The sequence below is a fragment of the Acomys minous genome, assembly GCF_964271855.1.
Source record: "Acomys minous genome assembly, chromosome: 8".
Lineage (NCBI taxonomy): Eukaryota > Metazoa > Chordata > Mammalia > Rodentia > Muridae > Acomys > Acomys minous.
Window position 1 is genome coordinate 88473627 of NC_140489.1, and position 15454 is coordinate 88489080.

Here is a 15454-nt window from a genome sequence, read left to right on the forward strand (position 1 = left end):
CTATTCCTGGATTCTGCAAGTACTGAAATGTCGGTAATTCAATTCCTGAAATGTCATTTCGGAGCTGCGGGTGCAGGGAGCACAGCAGCTTAGTAAACATGCTTCTGTGTGTGTGTGTGGAGCTATGCACACATTGACCTTCAACCCCGGCCTGTGCTGCACAGGAGGACACTATGAATGGGTGGTCAAGGCCACAAAGTCCAAGGAACCCTTGGCACAGGATGGAGACTTCAAGGAGGGTAGCTAAATATTGGCCACAGCTCAGGAGGCGTGCCAACGGAGAACGTGAGCCAACTTCCCTAAGTTCTAGGAAAGGAATTCGGCGTGCCTAGAGGGCCTAGGACTCCCAAGGGGGCATAGAGAAGTGTCAAAGCTTAGCTTATTGATTGGTTGGTTGGCAATGGTAACTGTTGCTGCTTTCGCTAGCTCCTCTCCTTCCCCACTGGGTTCATTGTGACATCAGTTCCAAGGTTTTCAGTGGGAACTAGTTAGGGCACCGTGGGGCTCAAGGGCTTGTCCAGAACTTATGATAATTTTGGCCAGAAGGTCTAACATCTCCATCTAAATCTGCATCTGAGCTTGTGGTGGTTATTAATATTTTACCTTTCAGGTTCCCTTTGGATATTTATGAGTTTTTTCTCACAATAAGAATATTTAAATTTTAGCTTAAAACATGCTAATAAAATGCCTTTCCCAGAACCCCACACCAGCTGCTCACATCCTCTAATACCGTATCTAACTGTCAGGAGGTCAGTGTGCTCACACAGTTGCCCTCCCATGACAGCATTCCACAGAAGCAATTAGGACTCTCCTTCAGAAATGCCTCCACACTGTGCCTCAGGGGCACCATGCAGTCCTTCTCTTGGGTTCCTCTGCCAGGTCGTCCTTACCCTGTCAATTACTGTGTGGCTCCCATACCCTCTCTTAGCCTCCCACACTGAGGGACTCAGCATCATCCCAGCAGCTGGTAGCTCCCACCTCAGGAAACCCTTGGGCCCATGTAGATAAAGTCTGGCACCCCAATCATAAGTTGTTGATGGTTTTTTTTTCCCCCTTGAGCTGGAGCCTCCGCTCTAAGACAGATATGGAAGAAAATCACAACAAGCTGGGTCTGGTGAAGAAGCAAGAAAGCAGGGTATCATGCGGTAGAGGGAGCCTGGGGTTGGGGGAGCTGAGGGATGTGGGGGGACAGGATGTCTAGGGCTTTTGGAACCTAGAGATGTTGACATTTGGGGTCAGAATACCCAGGGTTGTCAGGACGTGAGGTGCAGGACATCTAGGGCTCTGGACACACAGGCTGTTGGGAGGCCAAGGCTGCTGGGTTTGGGCGTGGAGGACACTGGGAGCTTTCGTGACATGGAACTGTGGAAGTCTGGGGCTGTGGGTACCATGGGTAGGGTGAGGATGTGCAGGGCTGTGGATGCTAGGTGCTGTTGGGACACCTGGTTCCAAGTGCTTGGGACTGTGGGATCCTGGGCTGGGGACACTAAGGGCTGTGGACACCAGGGAGCAGGATGCCATGTGCTGTTTGGACATGAGGTTCAAAAATAACCTGGGGCCTGGGTCACCTGGGCTGCTGAGGCACCCGGCTGTGGAAGCCCAGAGCTTTCGGCACCCTGTGTGCAGGATGCTTTAGGCTGTGGGAACCTGGAGCTGTAGGCACCCTGGATGCAGGATGCCTGGGACTATGGATGCCCAGGACTGCAGGGATGTAGGGAGCCTAGAACTATGAGATCCTAGAGCTGAAGACTGCCAGGAAGCAGGATGGCCAGGGCTGTTGCAGCACAGGGTGCAGGTGCTCAGGGCTGTTGGAGCATGGGGTGCAGGGCACCTGGAGTTGTTTCTGTGGTTTTGAGAGTGAATAGTAAGCTACCGAGGCAGGAAGGGGCAAAGACAAACAGAGGGCCGTGGGAAGGAACAGTCAGACCACAAAGGGCCAGGCATAGTAAGATCAGGTGTAGGCCGTCTCAGATGGCACTGGCATGGCTATTAGTAAGCCAGATCTTGAGAACCAGATCTTAGAGCTAATTGTGAGACTCTTCCTAGACTCAGGCAAAACGCGTCTCTGTCACATGATGTCTAGCTTGGTCTACATGCAAGTCTAGCGGGAGCTCGATGAGATGCTCGTAGGACACAGAACATGTCTAACAAGTGAAGGTACGCACAGAGCCAGTGAGAGGAAATGAGTTGAGAACGCAGAGACCCTGACCTGGCTGCTGGACCAACCATATACCTCGTATGAGCCATCTTCTTCTTGAGCCTCGCTCACGAACAGAGCACAGAAGGGCCCCTTCAGCGCATGTTGCTAAGTCCAAGTGAGGATGGCAGGCTAACTACAGTTAAAACCTACATTTGTCAGCAGCTGACAGCAGAAGGCAAGCACTGTGCTGGAGGAGGGCAACCCCCCCTCCAGACACCAAAGGGGCAGCCACCCTGGATTTAGCCTCCAGAAAGAGCCCATGGGGGAAGACTTACTTAACATGGAACCCTGGTTCCCCTGGTTCCCCTGGTTCCATCCCAGTCTTCCATTAACACTCAGCTGCCTGTCCCACAGCAGATATTTACCCCACCCCTACTCTGCCACCCATATCACTACAAGCTCCCCCCCTTCCCCAGAACTTATTGAGATAACCAGGAGCCCCACTGTCTGAGGATCCCATACCAGATCAGGGCCAGAGGACCCAGAGTCCTGGAGATCTCACTGTGTAGACAAGCTGGCTGACCAAGTTCCAGAACTCAGCATGGCAGGACAGACATTGGGAAGGTTACGGTACAAATAAATTCCTGGGTCTTTTTCAAGTTGTGCTCAGAGGGATCAGAACACCTGGTGCGTATCTGATGGCATCTGGGTGACATCCCAGAGACAAATGAAGAGTCAGCTGCAGGCAGTGGTGTGTGGCGGGAGCTTGGTCAGAGGAGAACAGGATGTGAACGGAAGAGGAGACTCTTAGGTGAGGTGGCATCCGGGGGAAGACTTTTCAGTGGAAAGGAGCTGTCCGTCTCATCTGGCGTTTCCCAGGAACTTACCCATCAGCCCCTAGCCTCTGTCTCTGCACCATGACATTCCAGCAACTGGGCTATACCATCCTGTTCCATACTGTCCTGTTCTGCCCCCTCCAACTCCCCCAATCCCAGGAACACCCAGGAGGGCATTTCCCTAATCCCTGTGTACATAGGCCTCAGCTCCACCATCACCTTGGAAGGGAAGCAGGCCTGTGAGCCCAGGCCAGATCCTGCACTTGCTGGGACGCGCCATACAGTCCTTGGGCTTTGTGCCCTCTGTGCCCAGGAAGGGTAAGAAGCTCCATCTCTGGGCTGCCTTGAAGCTCTAATGCACTTTCCTCCCTCCCCCCTGAAACCCATCAGTCCTCCTGGGAGCCCGCCCCATGGCCCTGGCCTGGCGTTATCCCAGCAAACTTTCCTACATCCTGGCACCTTGAATCACCCTGCCCTGCCCCTCACTTCACAAGCCCAGTACAGTACAGACACCACTCACCGGGTGCACATAGGGAGCCAGCCTCCGGGCACTACATGTTCTGTACACTCTAGGTGACCCCTACAGCCAGCAAACAGGAAAGGGGTGACACCCTGTTTAACAGACAAAAGGATCAAGGTCCAGAGGTAGAAAACAACTCATTCGCCAAAGTCTTGAGGGGCAGCATGGAGAACAAACATGCCCTTTGACCTTGCCAAGGGTGTCCAAACTGTGGCTGACTTCAGAGCTGACCTGAGCTCCTATCAGGTGAAGATTCTCAGGGCTGGAGAGATGACTCAGTGGTCGAGAGTGGGTACTGCTCTTCAAGAGAACCCAAGTTCAGTTCCCAGTGGCCATGTTAGGAAGTTCACGACTGCATGTTAAGGCCAGCTTCAGGGGGTTTGACGCTCTCTTCTGGCCTACAAGGGCACTGTACTCATGTGCAACCCACCCACACACATATATAATTTAAGAAATAATAATAAAATAATTTTTTGTTCTTTTTTTTGAGACAGGGTTTCTCTGGGTAGCCCTGGCTTTTCTGAAAATCATTTCGTAGACCAGACTGGCCTCTGGAGCGCTGGGATTAAAGTAATGTACCACCATGTCCAGCTAAATTAAATATTTTTAAAATGAAAATTCTACCCCCAGCAACGATACTTCATAGGTTTATCTGGGAGGATAGACTTTGCACCCAGCTCTCCAGCACCTGCCCTCCAGCATCCTGCCCCCCCCCAACCTCAGCACTCTGCCTGCTCTGCACCAGAAAGCCATTTTTAAGATGTGTAGGTGGCAATGTGTTAAGACAGTTCCTGAGGACCCCATTCTAGAAGCTCCTAAGCAGGGCTAGTGGAGTCCCAAAGTCATCAGGGCAGCTGAAGTAGGGGTGTCTAGAGGGTAACCCCAAGACTCCTGCCCATCCATCTCTCTGCAGATCTCTCCAATCATAAACACTTTCTTTGCCATGATGTCACATGATCACAGGAGCATAGGGGCTGGCACTCTCTCCGTATTACAGTTGGGAAAGTGAAAGGCCTGATATACCAAAGCATACTTCAGAAACACTGCATCAGAATAAGGACTAGCAACACAAATGCGCGTGTGCATGCACGCGCGCACACACACAGACACACACACATAGGTTGTGTGACTCTGAGAAAACCAGTTCTCCTCTTTGGGCCTCAGATTTTCCCATCATGCATATGGTGGGAAAGCCCTTCCCTACTTTGGAGTCCCGCAACTCATATTCTCTAACACTATACGCCTAAGTCGAGGTTCAAACCTCCCGGTGCTCTGGTCAGCAGAGGTTGGGCAGCCAGTGGCTTCTGAGTCTGGGCCAGGGAGGGGACAGGAAGCCCCTCTATAAACAAACCATTATGCAAGGACAAAGCCTGCTGACTCCTACCGACAAGTGCAGGGACTGAGGGTTCCACTCAGGGTGCAGAGGGGCAGAACACAGCAGCACCCCTCCCCCACCACGACCACCTTCCCAGCGAATGAAAGCTGTGAGGATTACTAAATTCCAGAGCCCTGGGCGCCATGGAAAGCCGCTCCCCTTCCCTCCTTCTCTGGCCCTTCACCCATTCTGCACGTGTGTCCATAGAAAAGGACATCGTGGAACTTGAGGTGTGGCCTCTTTGCGAGTCAGGACTCCGACATTCAAGGCTCTCAGCTTGCTGGCATCCTCCTGTGGCCAGCTTTCTAGGCTGATGGCCTGGAGCACTTGTCCTACACTTGCCATGATCCACCTACTGCCACGATCCCAACACTAACCCCAACAATCACTCACTCAAATCCAAAGGCAGGATGGGCTCAGTCCAATGATGAAATATTCCAGACTCTTCTCTGGGATTCCTCCCTTTCAGTTCTTTAAAGGCCATTAGGATCCCAGATCAAAAATCTAGGGAAAGGTCAGTGAGTGCAGCTGGGTGGTTCAGTGGTGAGAGTTCTCAGTTCAACCTCCACCACTATATATAAGCCAGGTGTGCTGATACAGGCCTGTACTCCCAGCACTCAAGAGGAGTTCAAGGCCATCCTTAGCTACATAGAGAATTCAAAGCTAGCCTGGGCTACATGACACCCTGTCAAGAAAACAAAAAGTAGGGAAGGAAGGAAGAAATGGGTTTTATTCCTTGGTTGGCTTCCTCGCTAGGCAGTAGACCCAAAGTGAAAGAAGTGAAAGCCAGTTGGTTTCCACGTTAGAGCCACCATCTCCCCGACCAGCCCCTGCAGAGTCACTAACCAAAGTCTGCCCATGAGCTAGCTATCACTTAAGGGCCTGTGGAAAGCCATGACCCACCATGCTGTGCCAGTGTGCCATGCCCTGGGGTAGTCCCACACATGCTGTTATCCTTGCTGGTCCTGAGTAGTAGTCTAAAGAGGAGCCCACCAGCTGACAGGCTGGAGAGGCTCTACAGCGGCAGGATCCACATCTGCCTGTGGCGTGCCGGGGCAGTGGAGCACCTACCAACAAGAAGCAAAGGTTGGCATCTTCAAGGTGTCTACGGACCCTGTGCTGCTGGTGAGCAAGCCTCAGGGCAGTAAAGAATGCCCATAGATACGTGGGGGAGAAACAGGCAGAGAGGCCATGAGCCAGGCACCTAAAGTCACTTCGTCCGGGAACAAAGCCACTCAGTGCCTTTCACCTTCTCAGTCTCTATGTGTAAGAACTGCCTCACTGTTGGCCTCACCAAGTTCTGCCAGTCAGGCATCCAGAGAGCATGGACACTCTGCCCACCTCCCTAAGCCACCTGCACACAGCTGTCCACTGTGAGCCCACTACATGGTTACTAGGAAATTCCAAGGACAGCCTGGTTCACTGTCAATTTACCCCTGTTCTCCATTAGAAGCAAGGCTGCCTCAACACCCTCTGCTCACCAAGGTAAAGGCAGAGGCAGTCAGCAATGGTGGCCATGTTTCCGGCTAGAAAGGGGGCCAGCACATTCTCATTTTTAGCATCTACCCCTCCTCTAGGACTCTCCTATAGGCTCCTTCCCAGGGTTGCTACGCCAAAGGCACACAAAGTGGGCATACAAGGCGGGTATGAAAGGTGGGTCAGGTGTAAAACTGAGAGGAGCCTGCAGGCAGGGTGAGGCTTCAGCGCCTTTTAGAGAGCGGGTCCAGGAGGCCCAGGGGTCTAGGAGGCCCAGGAGGCCCAGGGGCCCAGGTCACAGCACTGGTGGACAGCCTTCTCCTATGCCTCTGCAGCCCTCCCAGGTGACAGTTCACAATCTCCTTCTCCTGCCAAAGGCACACCTTTTTCTGCACAGAGAAGGCTGCTGTTTCATAGTCTTATTGTTAGCGATGCAAGATATGGGATAAGGGAGGCAGGAAGGGAGGGAGGGAGGAAGGGAGGGAGGGAGGGAGGAAGGAAGGGAGGGAGGGAGGGAGGGAGGGAGGGAGGGAAACACTATCTTTTGATTTTCTTCTCTAAACAGCAGGTGGAGAAAACAAACGGGGGTAAATAACATTGTTCTGCAAACACCTCAGAGGGAGTGGGGAGGAAGCATTGGGGGGCGGGCTGTGGGGAGGAGGCACCACGGTGTTTAAAAGAACATTGGCTTCTTATGGAGAGATGGAGAGACGCGGGGTGATCTAATAAAGATACGGAGGCTTCTCTGCTCCTTCTAGCATGCTTTAAAAGACACATCGTCACAGACATCCGAACCAGAGAGGGCTCTGTGGGGCTGAATCTCGTGGGGGGGGGGGCAGGGCTTCCTCTCAGCATATCCCTCTGGGATGCTCAGTGGCATCTGCCAAGGTCTTCTGGCCAGATGACACGTAGGTCACATGTCACACAGCTCCCAAAGCAGGAGGAAAAAAAAAAAGTACAAGATAAGGAAAACACTGAAAAATATGTACACGAGGAAAAGCAGAACCAGGGGCTTGGGAACTTGGCCAGGTGGCTGTCACCTGCAAACACTGGCCTAGTATTGGTCTGCCTTCCCATTCTAACCTTGAATACAAAGTCATTATTCCTGGAGTGTACAGCACAGGATCTTCTCAGACACCATGACTGACTAACTGACTGACTGATTGGTTGAGACAGGTTTCTACATTGCCTCAGACAATCTTCCTGCCTTAGCCCCCCAAGCAGCTGGAACTATTGGAGTATATTACCTTTCCTGAAGAACACCACTGTTTTAACCGTGTTTTTTTTTTTTTTTAAGATATGGCTTTGCCAGGGGTGGGAGGGGTGGGGAGGGTGCGGGGTGGGGGGGTTGTGGCCCGGGAGGGTGCACTGCTGCAGATGGTGTGGAGTTTGAAGAGCTAGGGTGTGGGAAATCTCAGGACAAGAAGTGGGATTAGAGGCAAGTGGACGGGCAGAGGCTGAGGAGGCCTGGACCCCACACAGGGGAGTTCTTAGTACTCCACCGTCCATTGGTGGCTTTGTCTCACTAGTGCTGAGGGACGGTCTGTCCAGTCTGGAAGCTCCAGACATGTGGGGTGGGGCGTGCAGAGACAGAGTGGCCTGATGAAACCAGGCAGCCCAGGGTACAAATCCTGCTTTCATACCTGCCTGGATATTTCCTGTTCCTAGGCCTTGGGGTAAATCAGGGAAGCCACACCTTACAGAGGAGCCACAGGACAGAGAGCTAGTGAGTGATGGCCTCCTGGCCGCCAGCTCACAGCAGTCCTCCTGGATACTCGCATGCTGTTATCTTAGCCCACTCCAGCCTCCGTCAAGGTTTTCTTTCTGCTGGTGCCTCAGCTGGCTTCAAGGCCCACTTCACAGCCACCTTCCTGGTTCTTTGAACACAAGGGTCTTCTCTGTGGGTGCTTTCCACACAAGGTTGGCCTCCTGGGGGCCCCTAACATGTCTGTGCTGAACTCCAGAGTCCTACACATGGGTCCCGTGTCCTCTTCTGGGTAGGTGGGAGGTGTAGTAATTAGGGAGCTGTGTGCCCTTAGGCAAGTTGTTTAACCTTGCTGGGCATCAGTTTACATAGAAAACAGGAAAGATGCACCTATCTCATAGGGTTGTTGTTGGAGTCTAAAGAACAAATGAGTGAGTGAATGAATGAATGAGTGAGTGAGTGAATTAAGAGTCTGGTAGACAGTGAGCATTGCCCAGGTGCTGGTGACTAGTTAGCTTTGGGCCCATTGCCAGGTGGATGGCACACTTAGGCCGTGCCCATGTGGTATGGGAGTGATGCATACTTCTTCCACAGAGGAAGGCCAGGGAAGAGGGAAGGGGTCGGGACGTTAATGAGCTCTGCCAGAGAGCAGAACCCAGGCTCCCAGTCTCACAGCACCGAGGCCAGCAGAGCTGCAGGCTGCACGAGGTATTTTAGTCCTGGGTGGCCTCTGGAGGCCTCCGTGCCTGCCTATGCAAGTGCACTGCAATCTTGCAGTCTCACAGCTGACTGAGGGCAGGCCCATGCACTAACTGAGAGGACAGTAGGGGCTGGGGCGGGGAGGGGGGGGGGGTTGGCGGGGCAGTGCAGGGGCGCAACCTCAGATACTCAGAATTCTTGCCCAGGGGTCCAGACCAAAACTGCACCTCAAGGGCAGAGAAGGGCCAAGTGCCCACGCCTGGAGTGGAGGCTTCTGCTGCTGCCCCTGCAGCTGGGGCTGTTGCTATCCTCTTCTCCCGCCTCCTTTCCCTCTTCCGTCCTCCCCATCACCTTCTCTTTCTCTTCTCCTCCTCCTCCTTCTCCTCCTCCTCTCCATCCTTCTCCAGTGCCTCTCCCACACCTCCTCCATGGAAATCTATCCCTGGCTCACTCTCCCACACACTTGGAGAGTGGAGAAGCAGGGCAGAACAGGCCCCGTGATCTATGGCCTCGCAGCCCAGGCCTGCCCAGAATATCTGCAGACCAGTTCTCTCACCAGCGATGAGAGAGTAAGCTTTGCCTAAAGGCCCACAAATCAATGCCATCCCACTCTCTGTGCTGTCTAGAGGTAAGTGAGTGTGTCATTACTCATGTCCCCAGGGAAGGGCACACGCTTTCCAAGAGGGGCCCAGTGCCACCGCTGCAACACCTCATCCAGGGCCTCCCGTCCCCAAAGAATGAGGGCGCCCCTGAGGGGGTTGCCTTCCTTGTGGGGCCTAAAGATTCCGCAGTGAAGCTATCCTTCTGACTTTGTCCTGACCCTGTAACTTAATTTAGCGTTGTTTCTTTTCCTTTAATTATATTTTGGCTCTCACTCAAATTCTAGAAAAGTGTTGAGGGGCAGGGCAGGGAGGGGGAAGGAGGGGGCAACCTCACCAATAACGCGCTCACCTGGCGTGCCAGGAGACCATTCTTGCTTTGTTTAGGCCATCTCTGTGGAGGCCAACGCAAGCCAGCTACTCAAGTCTCCGAGACTTCTTGGCATCTGGAGTGAGTGACAGAAAACTCGTGCCCAGTATAACTCGCAGGAACACGCGTGGGCTCTCTGGCCAGTAAACGAGCTGGACAGAAATCTTTCCCCCTTGAGAGATGAGGAAATGGGTGTGGAAGGCAGCAGTGGCCCTTCTAAAGTCCATTAGGATGGCAAGGCCATCATCAGTGTCATCAGTGTTGTCCCTGCAGTAGGAGGTGGGATGAAGGCTACCCTCATCTTAACCTGGTCAACCAAAGCCCAGCCCGCTTTCTCAAACCGCCAACCTTTTCAAAGTTTGCTTTCTCATTGACCAGTGCAAATCAAAAACCACTCAAAGGGTCCAACCCAGTCCGATGGTTTTGTTGGTGTCACGTGCGAGGAACAGAAGTCACTACGAAAGGGCACCCTAGGTAGCAAGAAGGACAGCAGATTATTTTTGTTTTGCTCTAATGAACAAAGGCCGTAATGATTGGCATGTGGACCAAGGACCAGGGCAGCAGTGAGACTCCAAAGGTCCGCTCCCCCCACGCTGGGAAGCACCAGGCTCTGAGCTCCCACCCTGGGCTGTTTGCTGGGGATCCCCTGCCCACCTGATACTTAGACACCAAGGGATGAACTTCCGGGATGGCAACAGCTTCAGAGGAAGCCTCGGGCCTGGATCTTGCCCCAGCTTGCAAAGCCTCTGCAGTGTGACAGCTAATGGAAATGAAGTCACCTGGTTCTGGGGCAATTAGTTCGGCTCTAGACACAGAGCCACTGGGAAATCAGCCTGAAAGAAAGCTAAAGAAATCTAAGGCTGGGACTGGAGAGATGGCTTAGTGGTTAAGAGCCTTGCCTGCTCTTCCAAAGGACCTGGGTTCAATTCCCAGCACCCACATGGCAGCTCACAACTGTCTGTAACTCCAAGATCTGACACCCTCACACAGACATACATGCAGGCAAAACACCAATGCACATACAACAAAAATAAATAAATTATTAAAAAAATATAAAAAAAAGAAATCTAAGGCTGTGGTGCAGGAGGGGTAGTGAAATGTGGGTGAGGCACAAGGTTCCTTCTGACTGGGAGGGAAGAAAGGAAGATCCCAGCCAGGCCAAGGGGGTAAAACTCTTCTTACAGAAACGTGAGCTGGGGAAGGAGAAACAAGAGTGGAAGCAGAGTTAAGTCCTTGGGGTTGTAAAATACTAGCCTGTGTCAGTCAATCCTCACTGTCAACCCGAGTTTGGAATTGTTAGGTGACCACCTCCTGGGTGTGCGTCTATGAGTGTGTTTCCAGAGAGGTGTAATTGAGGAGGGAAGACCGCCCTGAATGTGGGCTGGGCCATCCCATGATCTAGACCGGTGAATCCCATCCTCCTTATTGGCTCGACCCTTTAATATAGATCCTCACGCTGTGGTGACCACCCCCCAACCATAAAATTATTTTCATTGCTACTTCATAAATGTGATTCTGCTACTGTTATGAATCCTAATCTAAATATCCGTGGTTTGGGGCTGGAGAGATGGCTCAGTGGTTAAGAGCACCGACTGCTCTTCCTAGAGGTCCTGAGTTCAATTCCCAGCAACCACATGGTGGCTCACAATCATTTATAATGTGATTTGATGCCCTCTTTCTAGCCTGCAGGTGTATACGCAGGCAGAGCACTGTATACATAATAATAAATATTTTTTTAAAAAATCCGTGTTTTTTTTTATGTTCTTAGGCCACTCCTGTGAAAGAGTCATTTGAGCCCCCAGAATGAAGGAAAAAGGCGCAAGCTAGCTGAGCAGCAGTATTCAACTCTCTGCTTTCCCAATCGTGTTGCAAGGTCAATCAGCGGCCTGACCACGCCCACTGCCATGCCTTCCCTACTGTGACGGGACTGGATCCCCTCAAACTGTGAGCCAAAATAAGCGCTCCCCCCCTCACCCCATCCTTCCAGAAACTGCTCTTGTCGGGTGTTCTGTCACAGCAAGGTGTAACTGACATACATCTCGTCATACAGTTCACATGTCCAAGGCATGTAACTCCATTGTTTGGGAGGTGTGACGTCATCACCACACTCCACTTTAGAACATGTTTGCCTCTAGTTTTAGCTGTTACGTGTAGGGCTTTAGTATGAAAGCAGGTATGAAGGAACTTCATACCTGGCTCAGTGAGTGAAGGTGCTCGGCATACTAAGCCTGAAGCCTGGTGGGTTCAGTCCCACCAGTCCTGACATGGCAGGCGAGAACCAACTCTCTTAAGTGGTCCTGACCTCCATATGCATGACAGCAGCAAGCATGTACACGCACACACACACACACACACACACACACACACACACACACACACACCAAATAAAATCTTATCAAAGCAGAAATCCTATACCTACTATCAGTCATTTCCCATTTTCCCCCACCCTCCACCCTAGGGAATGAGGCTCATATTCTCTGTGGAGTTCCTTGCTCTGGAGATTTCCTGGAAGTGGGATGGCGCAACTGTCATCTCCTGTGACTGCTTCATTCTCTTAGCATTTCTTTTAGCAGTGGACAAGGGTTCTGACACCTCCACATCCACTGCCACACTTGCATTTGCCTGACACTGTTTTCAGGGTCTTAGCGGGCGCGGTGGACCCTTGTGGTGGTTAGGGATTGCACTTCTCCTCAGTACGGGTGATTCTGGGCACTCTATGCTCCGGCCCGAGCATGTATCTGTTGAGAGATGTCTTCTTGGGTCCTGTGATGGCTAACATGTTCACTCGATGGGTTCTAGAATCGCCTAGAAAACAAACCTGTAGGCGTTGCCTGTGTTTCTAGATTGGGTTAGCTGGGGTGGGAGGACCCACCTTAACTGTGGGGAGCACCTTTCCGTAGCCTCGGATTTGGGGTTGAATAAAAGGGCAGAAGTGAACTGAGCATTAGGATCTCCCATCCCCCCACTCTCTCTCTTTCCTGACTGTCAGACACCTCAAGCTACTGCCGCCACTCTTTCCTTTCACCTGCTTTTGTAAACATCTTGTCAGAGCGAAAGTTCCTTGTCTGGTGTTTTTTGTAGGAATCTTTTGCTACTCCGCACATTCCAGATACAAGTCTGGCACTTATGCGCCTGGCCAGTCCGGCTCTTCACTTCCGTGTCCTCTTTTCACCTTCTTGATGGTGTCCTTTGAAGCATGACTGTTCACCTGTGTTTTCTCTGGATGTTTGTTCTTTTTGAGTCGTATCTAAGAAGCGACGGCCCAATTCAAGGTTAAGATTTGCTCGTTTAGCTCCTAAGAGTGTTCTAATTTTTGCTATTATATATGTGTAGGTTTCTGGTGTGTTTTGAGTCATTTATATAGCATGAAATGGAAGTCCAGCCTTATTCTTTTTTGACATAGACTTTGAAAAGCTGATGTTCCTGCCTCCACCTCCAAGTGCTGAGATTATAGGCACATGCCACCCAGCCTGATACATGAAGGGCTGAGGTTTGACTCCAGAGTCTTGGGTATGCTAGGCAAGCACTTTACCAACTAGCCACATCCCAAGGCCCTGCTTCTCGTTTTTTAAAGATGGAGGTCAGACACTGTAGGCCAGGCTAGCCTAAAACTCATGGCAATTCTCCTGTCTCAGCCTCCTGAGCACCAGAATTATAGATATGAGTCACCATGCCTAGCTTGTTACTACTTTTATAGTAGTGGAAAACCATGATAAAATTTCTTTTTAAAGATTTGCATTCCATTCCGACACAGTAATAATGGGAAGAAATTCAGAAACGTTCACTGCTATGGCCAGCTGCGTCATAGGAGCTGAGAAAATTCCTGGGTGCAGGAACAACAAAATACATAGGAAAGACTCATGCTGGAGCGACCTTAGAGGGCCCAGGCACCCAGGGTGTGACTCCTGCCTTCAGGAGTTAATCAGTGATAAAACAGATTCCTTCATTTGCCTGAAATTTGGATAGGCCCTTCATGTACCTCTGTGGCCCAGCAGCTGGGAACTTCACAGTGAGCTTTTGGCAAAAAAGCCGGGCTACTAGACCAAACAGGCGTGAGCCACATCATGCCACACACATCCGGATTTCCTGGGAGGTGGCCAAAATCCAGATTACTTTAAAAAGAAACCCAATGTTGCTGCTTGGAGTGCACAAAATTGCCAGATACCAGTCTGCCTCGCCGGCTCTTAATCCCTAGCCGCCTTCTTCCTCCCATTCCCAGGACATGCTAGGCTTACAGCACACACCTCACAGCTGAATCAAAGCAGGAAGGATCGCACACTGTGTACCCGACCAGGACAACCCTAAGCTGGGCTCTGAGGTGATCCTGAGGCTGCCCCTCCCTCCCATCCTCCTGACCACCTTCTTTCATGTCTGAAGCAGACTGCTACACTGAGCCCTGTGTCAATCAACCGAGATACAGTGATGAGAAACCTCAGAAATTGACGTTAGGTTGATGTGCCTCTATCCTGTGCCAGGTGCCTAAGAGGAGGCCTGAGAGACTCCCAGATGCCCTCCCTGGCCCCAAGTCCAGAATAAGAAGCCAGATGACATGGAGAAGATGGCAGGAGAGATACACTTTTACCTGGGAGGATGCGGGGAGCAGAAGGTTCCAGAGAGTCTGAGGGAGCCTGATAGAAGGGCAGGCATTCACTTGGATGCCAAGCCTCACTCTTCCAAATTAGGTCCTGGGAGTCCAGGGTGACAGAAAGCGCTTCAAATGAAGAGTTGGGAAGTTTTGTGTTTTTGTTTGTGAGCCTAGCCTTTCACTGCTGAGCCATCTCTCCAGCCCAGACATAGAGTCTTAAAACCATGTTTCCTCCTCCCTGCCACCACCTCTACCACACTTTGGTCCATACTTGGGACCCGAGCATTGCCGGGGTGGGAGGTGGTGAGGCAAAGGGAGGGATATTTCACTCCTGAAATCCTTGGGACTCAGCAGCTCACGGGTGGGGGGAGCCTTCCCTATTCTATGTCCACCACCGTCACAGGATTGCTATGGACGTTCTGCCAGGCCCCACATAACAGTGTCACAAAGCAAGGAGTAGATAATCAAGTCCTGATGGGCATTCCTCCAGCGCCCAGACCCGAGGAGCAGGTCCCTTCCTTTCGCCCCCCACCTGAGTGGCACCTACACTGTACACGCAGCTGAACTCACCTGGGCAGCATCTACCAGCAGCAGCAGCAGCAGCAGCGCTCTAGACGGGTGAGCGAGTGTTTGGGAGAGTTTCTGAGTGTTTACTGCTTACTGCTGCAGCATGTGTTCCTCTGGGGAGGAAAACAGCTTGCAGCAGTCTGCAAGCCAAAGGTGGGTGGGGTGCAGAGAGGGAAAGAACACGTGTTTAAATGCTCCCCTCTCCAAGAGGTCCTGAGGCCCACCAGAAGGAGGGAGAAGGGAGGGGAGGATGCCTGGCTGGCGGGGGGTGGGGGTGGGGGGGGGTGGGGGGGGAAGCAGGATGAGAGCTGCGATAGAAACAGAAAAGCGGAAGAAGGGAAGAGGGAGAGAGGGGAGAGGGGAGAGGGGAAAGAGACTCTGTGCTGGTTAATCCCATGTCACGGTGGAAATCCAGACTGCGAAGGCCTGGGCATGCCACGCTAGCAGTTACCGACACAGGGGACCCACTACCAGTTCCTGTCTGAGGCCGTTAGCCTGGCTGGCCAGTTGCCCAATTGTAGAGCCAGTTCGCACCCCAATTGGCTCTTGATGTGAGTCAACTCCAAGCTGCTTGGAGGCTTG

The 15454-nt window shown here is 52.0% G+C and overlaps 1 protein-coding gene across 3 annotated transcripts in view; it reads right to left on the reverse strand.

The window, feature by feature from the left end:
• The window catches only part of HPCAL1 (hippocalcin like 1), a 105218-nt gene that overhangs the window by 52943 nt on the left and 36821 nt on the right, over nucleotides 1-15454 (reverse strand). Inside the window, exon 1 of one of the 3 annotated variants that reach the window (XM_084793776.1) lies at nucleotides 14876-14990. The exons of the other annotated variants lie outside the window; for them this stretch is intronic. The gene's annotated coding sequence lies outside the window, so the exon portion shown is untranslated. Of the gene's footprint in view, nucleotides 1-14875; nucleotides 14991-15454 lie in introns of those variants that run through there. 3 annotated transcript variants of the gene reach the window in all.